This window comes from Sceloporus occidentalis, unplaced genomic scaffold (assembly GCF_023333645.1).
Source record: "Sceloporus occidentalis isolate IW3139 unplaced genomic scaffold, rSceOcc1.0.p SCAF_93, whole genome shotgun sequence".
NCBI classification, from domain to species: domain Eukaryota; kingdom Metazoa; phylum Chordata; class Lepidosauria; order Squamata; family Phrynosomatidae; genus Sceloporus; species Sceloporus occidentalis.
The window spans coordinates 3,906,249-3,917,500 of NW_028317073.1; the positions used below are offsets into that span (position 1 = coordinate 3,906,249).

Genomic DNA, 11,252 nt, shown 5'->3' on the forward strand with positions numbered 1-11,252 from the left:
CGCGCACTTCCCGGCGCGGACCCCCGGGCCCCACCCTCGCAGGCGACTGAGTTTGCTCGGCCCCGGACTCCCAGCGGCCCGAAGCCGCGGCCGGTTGGGGCTACCCGCGGGCGCTCCACGTCCCACCCCGGGTTCCCCCCGCCGCGGAGCACGCACCGTCCTTTCTCCCGGCCCCGAACGAAGGGAGGGGGAGCGCGCGCTCTACCTCCGTCCCCGCGGCCCCCTCGCCGTGTCCCCCCCCACGCAGACCCGATCCGAGGGCTGCGCCCCCGGCGCCCGCCGCCTCCCGCCCCGGCACCCGGGGCGGGAGCGGTCCGCCGGGGGCCGCGTCCGGGTCCGGCCGCCGCCGGGCCCCCGCGTGACGACGGGAGCTACCTGGTTGATCCTGCCAGTAGCATATGCTTGTCTCAAAGATTAAGCCATGCACGTGTAAGTACACACGGCCGGTACAGTGAAACTGCGAATGGCTCATTAAATCAGTTATGGTTCCTTTGATCGCTCCATCTGTTACTTGGATAACTGTGGTAATTCTAGAGCTAATACATGCCGACGAGCGCTGACCCCCAGGGATGCGTGCATTTATCAGACCAAAACCAATCCGGCGGGCTCGCCCCCGCCGGCCGCTTTGGTGACTCTAGATAACCTCGGGCCGATCGCACGTCCCCGTGACGGCGACGATACATTCGGATGTCTGCCCTATCAACTTTCGATGGTACTTTCTGTGCCTACCATGGTGACCACGGGTAACGGGGAATCAGGGTTCGATTCTGGAGAGGGAGCCTGAGAAACGGCTACCACATCCAAGGAAGGGAGCAGGCGCGCAAATTACCCACTCCCGACTCGGGGAGGTAGTGACGAAAAATAACAATACAGGACTCTTTCGAGGCCCTGTAATTGGAATGAGTACACTTTAAATCCTTTAACGAGGATCTATTGAAGGGCAAGTCTGGTGCCAGCAGCCGCGGTAATTCCAGCTCCAATCAGGGCTGGGCGTCGGCTGCTCACTGTGGAGTTGGGAGGCGAGGGGAGAGGAGGTGTTTTTTTTTTTTGTTTTTTTTTTGGTGGAATTTGTTTCTTTACTTTTTGGTGCTGGACGTTTGCTACCCCGGGGAAGGTAACTGCCTTCCCGGGGTCTCATCATGGCCTCCACCCTCATTGAGGAGTGGAGGGGCCGCATTTCAGCCATAAGTGACAATCTGGTCTACACGGAGGACGGCATCCTACTCCCATCCCGGGAGACTGCAGGAACCGTATGCAGGGCTGTGCGTCGGAACATGGAGGCGCTCGAGGCATACACCACGGCCTTGAGCGCCAAGATAGCCATGTTCAAGAAGGGAGTCGGTCTGCCCCACCATCTGAGGGTTGACCCGACTTCCCTCCTGTTGCCGGGGGCCCTCCATCTACGGGCCCTCGCCCTCAGGGACGCCGGGGCCAGGGCCTTGGAGACCGCCGAGGCGAGTATGAATACGAACCCTGAAGATGAGGAGGCGGTGGAACAGGGCCCTTCCTATGCCCAAAAGGCTAAGGTGGGGCTCCCAGTACCTGCGGAGTCGGACGGGGAACCCCTCAGGCAGGCCCTGGCTAACCTCCAACAAGAGTTGCGTTCCCTGGGGGAGGAGAAGGAGGAGGTTGCCAGACAGCTGAAAGAGCTCCGGCAGCAGAGCAACAGGGTGGGGAGTCGTCATCGCGGCCCCATACGGGAGCGGATCGTCTCCCTGAAGGAGAAAGAAGCGGAGTTGGCGAGACGCACAGCCCAGAACCGTGACCGCGTGCGGTTCCTGCAGGAGAAGCTGCGGGAGCAGGAGGTGGAGGAGTCGGGGGTGCCACCGACCCCGGAGGACCCGGAACCGGTGGCGCCTACATCACCACCGCCACTGCCACCACCACAGTACGACGGGACCCAGGAGAAGTCCGCTATACGAAGGCCGCTGATTTTTTCAATGGAGGAATTGGACGAGGAGGAGGACATTAGGATCCAAGCTGCGCCACGGAGGCGGAAAAAGAAGACCACCAGGAGCAGGCCCGCTATCCCATCGTCCGGGGAGGAGAGCGTCGGGGATACCCCCCCATCATGTCCGAGGAGGAGTTCCCATCCCTCCCGGCCCGGGTCCCCGACGCTGCTGCCGAGGATCCGAGAGTGGGCCCTTCCCGTCGGAGGGCCAGGGACACTATCCCCGCCGGTCTGCGTTTGGCCGGTGAGCCCCGGGGACCTTGTGTGAGTACCTTCCCCGATGTACCTGTCGGTATGTCCCCTGTTGTTGTGATGTCCCCTGTTGTTCCCCCACCCCCAGTGTGTTTTCCCTCCGTTGTACGTTCACGTTCCCCTGTCTGTGTCAGTCCGTCTCCCGTGGCCCCCGTCGGGGCGCGGGTTTTGTCACCCCCGCGGCCGGCTGTGGCACCGGCGACCGCTTCGGCGGCCGCCAGGGCGGCTCCTGCTGCCGCGGGATCCGTGCCGGCGCTCCCGGCGGCGTGCCCGCCTCCTTGTCCCTCCAGAGGGATCGGCGGCTCTGTGGCCGCTCCCCCCGTCGTAGTTGGTCCCATCCACCCTGTGGTGGTGGACCTAGTTGTCCCGGCTGCTCCTGCGGCTTCGGTGTCCCCGGAGGTGCCGTCCTCCGTGTACGGGGCCGCCGCTAACCGGGCTGCCCTCCCCCTGTCCAGACTACTCCGCCCGGAGTGCAGCTGGACGAAGCTGCTGTTGCGAGCGGGGCCGCCGCTACCCAGGTGGCCCGCTCCCTGTGTTTACTACCCCGGACAGATGATAATCTGTCCGGAGTTTTGCCGGGCGCCTCGGCCGAAACCGCGGCGGTTGTGATGGAGACAGTGCCGGGTGCGGCTGCGGTCCCCGCCGGGGTCACTCCGGCAGCGGTGCCGGTGACCCCCGGGGCTCCCGCAGCCGCGATGCCGGTTGCTGGCTCCGCCCCCGCCGCGGCACAGGCCACGCCCCCCGGTAATTTTAAAGTCACGTGCACAACACACACACTGTATGCCAGGGGACCGCGGGACCACCCGCGTTGGCCCCTACGGTCAGGGTGGGGAAGGACTCTGGGGGGCAGAACCCCGGGAGGTCGGCGGTGGCCCGGGCTGCGGGGGTGGTCGCCCCTGCTTCGAAAGAGGTGGGGGTGGCGGCCGCTGCGGTCAGGGCTCCTGCTCCGGCCGAAAGGGGGACTCCCACCGGGGTGACACCTTCCCCCGCCGTGACACAAGGGGTCGCTACGGTGGCCGCGGTACCCGCCGGTGGGTGCACGGGCGGACATGGTAGCGGGGCCACGCTGCCCACTCCAACGGTGGCCCCAGGTGCGACACCCGCGACCGCTAACGCCTGGGCGGCGGGTCCCCCGAAGGTTCAGGTGCCACCACCAGGCAGGCGGGCTACGGGACTCCCAGCGGGGCAACCCATGCGGAGAAGGAACGTGGTCCGCCTGCTGCACGTAGCGGAGGGATCCGTGCCCAATAGGAAGCAGGTGGTAGGGGCCCTGAAGGACCTGGGCTTTGCGGTCGCGGACTTTTTTGCCATCATCCACGTTAGCGGCACCCCTGAGTATGACATCAGTTTCATGTCCCCGAGGGGTCTGGAGAGGTTCTGGACCCTTTGGGAGGGGGTGCCAAAGTCCGGCGACAGCCTATGGGCCCGGTTCAATGTCCAGGCCGTATCGCGCCAGGAGGTCCGCAAAGTGAACTTCCTGGTGCGGAATGAGTCCATACCCGTCGCGGACATACTGGTGTGGGCCCGCAGATACGGGGAGGTCTTGACCACCCCGGTCAAGACTCTCTGTGAGGACGGGATCTGGAACGGCGGCTGGACGGTCAACATCCGTCTGAAGGAGGTACGGGGTCTCCTACAGCACATGCCCAACTCCTTCTTCATCGGGACTGACCGGGTATCGTGCTTCTATCCCGGTCAGCCCCGGGTGTGCCACAAGTGTGGCTCGCCCCGGCATTTCAGCATAGGGTGTGATGTCACCAAGTGCACCCTATGCGGTGTTGTAGGACACTCCAAGCAGGAGTGCACTACCATCCGTTGCAACCTGTGCGGGGTGTTGGGTCATTCCTACAGAGCGTGTCCTGAAGCCCAGCACAACTTGGACAGCATCTGGGAAGGAGAGGGCGAATTTGCAGAGGAAGACCCGCGGCCAGTTGTGGGGGGCGCTCGGGACAAGGCTCTACCCGACGCCCCAGGTACCTCCTCCGGCACCGACCCCGTAAGTAACATCATTGACCCGTTGCCTGTCCGTCCAAAAAAACGAATGTCTCACCCCATTTCTGTCTGTACTCCTTCCACAGGCATCACCACACGATCGGCGTCAGGACCCCGAGCCGCAACCACGCGGGATGAGTCGGGGTGGACGACTGTCGGTCCGAGGAAGGAGACCCCAACTCAGGAGGCAGCTCGGAGAGGTCCGGTAAGATCCTCCGCCTCTGCTAAGACCCCTTCCCGGGGGCATCCACCCTCCACACTAGAGGGGGAGAAAGTCCCTTCGGGACGGGGGAGCTCCGGGGCCCCGAAACCCAAATCCATCGTTGTCGCTGCCACAAAATCATCAGCGGCGGCGGCCGTCGCTGAAACCGCTATCGGCAAGACGTGCGGGGACATACCAGTCCAGAACAGGTTTAGTGCCCTGATGGACTGGGGTACCCGCATGGAGGTCGAGGAGGCGGCAGAGGCGACGCCGGTAGTGGCGGGGGAGGGTGGAAGGGCCGCGGAAGCTCGAGGACACCTGGCAGAGGTGGAGGATAGCGAGTTAGTAGAGGTGCCGATTCCGGAGGAGGACGCCTTGCCCGCGGGGCTCTCCGCGAAAAGGTACCCCTCAGACTCGGACGGTGAGAACGTACGGAAAAAGGGAAAGTCTCCTCATTCTCATCACCCTTGATGGCGACTGTGACGGGACCGACCTGTACCCCGACTGGGTACTCCCGCCAAACGTTGCTTCCTCCTGACGGGACACCAACAAGTAACCCCTTCAGCACCGGGCAGAACCAGCGTTGTAGATAGAAGGAGGGACGTCGCTGCACCGAAGCCGCATTGGCACTGTGGCTATCCGAAGCTTAGCTACACAGTGTGGCTACAGCCCACCCCAAACATCAGGCAACACTCATGTTGAGGTGAAAACAGGACTCATTTATTAAAACCAAAGACAGAGCTATATATACACAAGTAAGAAAAGGGGCAAGACAAATATCACATGATCTAATTACCATGGCAGGAAGGAAGTAATTAGATCAAATCCTGCAACACAATATCCGGGGGAAGGACAGAATGACATGAGACGTAAATAATTACATTAATTGGGGACGTAGACGTGGAATGACGATAGACATATAATTGGCTTAAGACAGACAATGGCCAGGACACAGGGATAACAGGAGCTCACAGGATTAACAGCTACCTGTTGTGTAATTGATAATTAGGTATGCAGCAGTGACACCTAGTCATACCTACAGGGGGTCTTAAGACAAGGGCTAACTCACAATAACAGGGGAAACACTTCACACCTATACAATTAACAATGCACAGACAATCAGCCTTCTTCCTACCACAGGATGTCCAGCTGACGTTACAGTTCTGATACTCTGAGTGCTAAAACATGGGGTACATCAGCAGACTGAACCCCTGTATTCACACACAGAAGTCTCTACAAGGCCTGGGCCCATAGTCGATAGGGAGGAGGCTGGCTCTCAGGCCTCTCCAGGGGCCCCAGTGATGGAGGGTTCTGTCACACTTCTCCCCCTTCCAAATAGGACTGACACAGGAGGAAACCCCAAACGGGTTGACTCCGTAGTCAGTTAGTTCACTTAGCCCATCAATGCCCTCCCGAAACTGGTGCCCCAAATAATCTGCCCCTCCAAGAGCAGCACTCCCCCGCCCCACCTCTGACTCTCCAGAAAAATACAACTGCCGCTGGAGAGAAGTGCCTACAGCACCTTCTCTCTGGAATCTTCCCAGTCGCTGGGGAGTGATGATGCCTGCATCTTCTCCCTGGGGCTCCTGTTGTCGCTGTGGTGATGGGTTGGCAGCGCCATCTCCCAGGTCATCTGTGCGCCACTGGGGAGGAGGGAAGACACCCTTGGCTCCCTGAACTGGGGTCTGGGGCTGGAAAGGGAGGACAGGTTCCTCCACTTCCGAATCTGTGAGCTGCTGCTGGGGAGACTGGCCGCCTGCGCCATCTCCTGTGCACTCACTTGGCCGCTGGGGAGTGATGCCACCTGCACCCCCTCTTTGATCCTCCTTCTGCTGTTGGGAACATGGGCCGGCTGTGCCGTCTCCCGGGTCATCCGTCAGCCGCTGGGGAGGAGGGACGACACCCTTGGCTCCCTCAATATGGATCTGTCGCTGGGGAGATGAGCCGGCTGCGCTGTCTTCCAGGTCATCCGTCAGTCGCTGGGGAGGAGGGACGACACTCTCAGCTCCCTCAACTGGGATCTGATGCGGGGGAGGGAGAACAGGTTCCTCCGCTCCCAGAGTTGTGAGCTGCCGCTGTGGAGACTGGCCAGCTGCGTCATCTCCTGGACACTCACCCACCTGCTGGGGAGTGATGCCGCCTGCATCCCCTCCCTGGTGCTCCATCTGCCGCTGGGGAGATGAGCCGGCTGCGCTGTGTCCTGGGTAATCCAACGGCCGCTGGGGAGGAGGGACGGTACCCTCCACTCCCAGGTCATCCGTCAGCCGCTGGGGAGGAGGGACGACACCCTCAGCTCCCTCAGCTGGGATCTGCCGCTGGGGAGGGAGAACAGGTTCCTCCGCTCCCAGAGTTGTGAGCTGCTGCTGGGGAGACTGGCCGTCTGCGCCATCTCCTGTGCACTCACTTGGCCGCTGGGGAGGGATGCCACCTGCACCCCCTCCTTGAGGCTCCTTCTGTTGCTGGGAACACGGGCCGGCTGTGTTGTATCCCGGGTCATCCGTCAGCCGCTGGGGAGGAGGGACGATACCCTCAGCTCCCTCAACTGGGATCCGCCGCTGGGGAGATGAGCCGGCTGCGCTGTCTCCCGGGTCATCCAACAGCCGCTGGGGAGGAGGGACGATACCCTCCACTCCCTCGTGCTCCTGCTTCCGCTGGGGAGATGGGCCGGCTGCCGCATCTCCCTGGATTCCTGTTGCAGGTACGGGGCAGAAGCCAGGGGCTCTCCACCCTGTTGTCAGCGCTTCAGCTGAGGGGTATGGATCTGGGCGAACTACCCAGCATTCGGAGGACCCCGGTGTGAAGACCGCAGCCTCATCTACCCATCCTGAGTTACCATCCTCGTATAAACAGTCAACAAAATCCATGGATACTGGGGCATACTGCTGAACATGGTCGAACAACTCTTGATATGCCTGTTCCAGTTCCCATTCTTGTGTGACCAAATAATCCAGGTCAGCCCACAGCTCGGCCACATATGGGATAGCCTCTGCCCTGCGCTCCTGGATGTCTTCCCCCCGACACTCCGATGTACTTCCGAAGTCGGGATCCTTTTCTATGCTTTCCAATAGTAATCCCGGGCCGCCGAAGCCATAGCCCTCTGTAGGACCTTTATCCTCCAGCCCCGGGCATAGCTGTGCTGCGTACCACCGCAGAGCCCGATATCCATCGTCCAACCTCAGCTCTGTCTGGACCAGCACCTCTAACTCTGCCACCCATTCCTCTTTGGGCTGCTCTCCCAGCAACGGCATTCGTGCCTCCAGCTGGAACCAGTAAATGTCCTTGCTGGTTGGGAGGCACTTACCCAAGTATTCCTGTTCCCATCGCAGAGTCTCCCACCAGAGTTGTCGACGGATATGATCACTCCACCGCAGCTCGTCCTCAGCCGATACAGGTCCGTTGTGTTGGGCCCATGCCTCCTGCATACGCCATCTGAACTCCAGTTCCATAGCTGAGGATCCTGGCGTTGCTCCTTCTCTGCCCGAAGGGTGACCAATCCTGGTGCTTTGGATGTCCCCGCTCCGGTGTGAAAGAGGAAACTTCCGGCCCCGGAAATCAGACCATAACAAATTTCTTTAAGGAAGCATCCCACCGCTTGCCACCAATGTGACGGGACCGACCTGTACCCCGACTGGGTACTCCCGCCAAACGTTGCTTCCTCCTGACGGGACACCAACAAGTAACCCCTTCAGCACCGGGCAGAACCAGCGTTGTAGATAGAAGGAGGGACGTCGCTGCACCGAAGCCGCATTGGCACTGTGGCTATCCGAAGCTTAGCTACACAGTGTGGCTACAGCCCACCCCAAACATCAGGCAACACTCATGTTGAGGTGAAAACAGGACTCATTTATTAAAACCAAAGACAGAGCTATATATACACAAGTAAGAAAAGGGGCAAGACAAATATCACATGATCTAATTACCATGGCAGGAAGGAAGTAATTAGATCAAATCCTGCAACACAATATCCGGGGGAAGGACAGAATGACATGAGACGTAAATAATTACATTAATTGGGGACGTAGACGTGGAATGACGATAGACATATAATTGGCTTAAGACAGACAATGGCCAGGACACAGGGATAACAGGAGCTCACAGGATTAACAGCTACCTGTTGTGTAATTGATAATTAGGTATGCAGCAGTGACACCTAGTCATACCTACAGGGGGTCTTAAGACAAGGGCTAACTCACAATAACAGGGGAAACACTTCACACCTATACAATTAACAATGCACAGACAATCAGCCTTCTTCCTACCACAGGATGTCCAGCTGACGTTACAGTTCTGATACTCTGAGTGCTAAAACATGGGGTACATCAGCAGACTGAACCCCTGTATTCACACACAGAAGTCTCTACAAGGCCTGGGCCCATAGTCGATAGGGAGGAGGCTGGCTCTCAGGCCTCTCCAGGGGCCCCAGTGATGGAGGGTTCTGTCACACTGACTCTCCCCATACTATCTTTAGCCACTCATAACGTGGCTAGTATTAAGACGTGCAGGGCCCGATTTCTAGCCTATGATAACTGGCACAGGGAAAAATACCATATAATCTTTGTCCAGGAAACCCGCCTGGACTCCCTGGGGGCCCTGCATGCAGCTAAACGCGACTGGAGATGGGGGCACTCCTTTTTTTCACTAGCCACGGAGGGCTACGGGGGAGTTGCCATCCTGTTCCAGGATGTGGACATAACATTCAATAGGGTGATTGAGATAACGAAGGGTAGGTGCGTAGTTCTTGATGTGTCGGTAGGCAGGCAGCCTCTCCGTCTGATTAATATCTATGCCCCCCAGACCAAGTGGGAGAGGAAGCGTCTGTTTAACGAGATAGAGCCTTTCCTCTACACGTCCCGGCATATTGTCTTTGCTGGTGATTTTAATACCGTTACTAGGACCAAAGACAGGAAAGGTGGCAAAGACAAACCGGGATACGACGCTTTGGCCCTTACTAGAATAGTCAGGCAGGCAGGCTTGGTAGATGTGCATATTAAGCACAACCCAGACCTCACAGGTTACACATATCAGTGAGGTAACTGCCAGAGTAGGATAGATAGGATTTATGTTAAGGAGTCTCTTCCGGTGACGGCACTTGTGCTTAAACCGGTTGAGTTCTCCGATCACCTTATTCTTACCTGTCTGTTAAATGTCTCGCAGGCTCCGCTAAGAGGTAAAGGGATTTGGCGACTTAATTCTGACATCCTGACAGAAGGCTGGGTTCAGCAGGCTTTCGAGAACTTCTTTCATGACCAGGTCACCGTTGCGGAATTCTGCACGACTGTCTGGTGTCGCAACGAGGTGATCCCGGGGACATCTCTAGGGTCAAATCCATGATGAGGACGTTCCAGTATGACAGGTATGCCTCCTTGCTCAAGGAAAGGGATCATGGGGCTTATCACTCACCCGATCCTTTTCTTAGTTGCAAAAGGAAGGAGTCTACTAAGATCATTACCTGTCTGCGGAACACCCTCGGTGACCTGGAGGAAACTCCTCGGGGGATACAGAGGGTTGTCCGCGATTACTATGTGGAGCTCCTCGGACAGAGGAGACCCTGCCGACATCAGGCGGACGACTTTTTGATGGGTCTTTCCCTTCCTGAGATTGATCATGGAAAGCTGGATGAGTTGGTTAGCCCAATCACTGTCGAGGAGGTCACGGAGACAATATTAGAGCAGACAAAGAAAAAATCTCCGGGCCCTGACGGTCTTACGGCCGAATTCTATCATGCCTTCTGCGATCTCCTGGCCCCTAGTCTCACCGAAGTTTTTAATGAAAGCCTGGAGAGGGATACTCCCTCCTTCGATGAGATCCTCGGCAGTGATTATGCTAACTAAGCCCAGAGTTGTCGACACGGCTGATGTGGGGAACTGGCGACCCATATCACTCTTGAATGTCGACAGGAAGGTTTTGGCGAAGATCATTTTTAAACGTTTGCAGGGGGTCGCAAGTGAGGTCTTGTCTGATTCTCAATACTGCACCGTGAAGGGCAGAACTGTCTTTGATGCCGTCTGCGAGGTCAGGGAAGCCATCGAGCGGTGTAGGGTAGAGGATGGGGATAAGTATCTCTTGGCACTTGATCAGTCGAAGGCGTTTGATCGGGTGGATCATTACTATCTGTGGGCAGTCTTGCGCAGGTATGGCTTGCCGGGGAAACTTATCAATTGGCTGATTTCTTTATATAGAGGGGCCGAAAGCTTCGCTTTTGTTAATGGATGGAGAGGCAAACCGTTTAAAATCCGATCTGGGGTGAGGCAGGGCTGTCCCCTCAGCCCCCTCTTGTACGTCTTTGCTATAGATCCCTTCATCCGAAGGGTTGATGCAAGTCGTTTAAGAGGAGTGGCCCGAACCCCAGGAAGGCCCTTACGGATACTGGCTTACGCTGACGACATCTCTGTGATTGTGTCCGACACACAGGAGGCAGTCACAGTGGATGAAATGATGAAGAGCTATTCTGCTGCCACTTCCTCCCGGATTAACCGGGACAAGAGCGTAGTTTTCTGGTGCGGGAAGGAGGGGAAGCAATTCCCTCTCCCCGACGGTTTCCCAGTGGCCCGTGACCAAATTCAAATCCTGGGGGTTAAGTTCGGACCGGGAGACTACTCGTTGGTCAACTGGACCGAACGGTTAGCCGTGGCCTGCAGCAAGGTAGACGAGTGTTGCCGGTGGAAACTGACCTACAGAGAAAGGGTTCACCTGATTAAAACCTACGTATTGCCCCTGTTTACGTACGTCAGTCACACCTGTCTTTTGCCATGTAGCCTTCACTCGCGGGTGTTCGGTTTGTTCTTTCGCATGTTGTGGGGGAACAGGCTCAACCTCATTAAGCGGAAAGTGACGTACCTAGCCCGGCGACACGGT

At 58.2% G+C, this 11,252-nt stretch overlaps 1 pseudogene; it reads left to right on the forward strand.

The window, feature by feature from the left end:
* Nucleotides 1-375: 375 nt before the first annotated feature.
* Nucleotides 376-988, forward strand: LOC149284456 (18S ribosomal RNA; annotated as a pseudogene; the record flags this gene model as incomplete).
* Between the last annotated feature and the right edge of the window lie 10,264 nt (nt 989-11,252).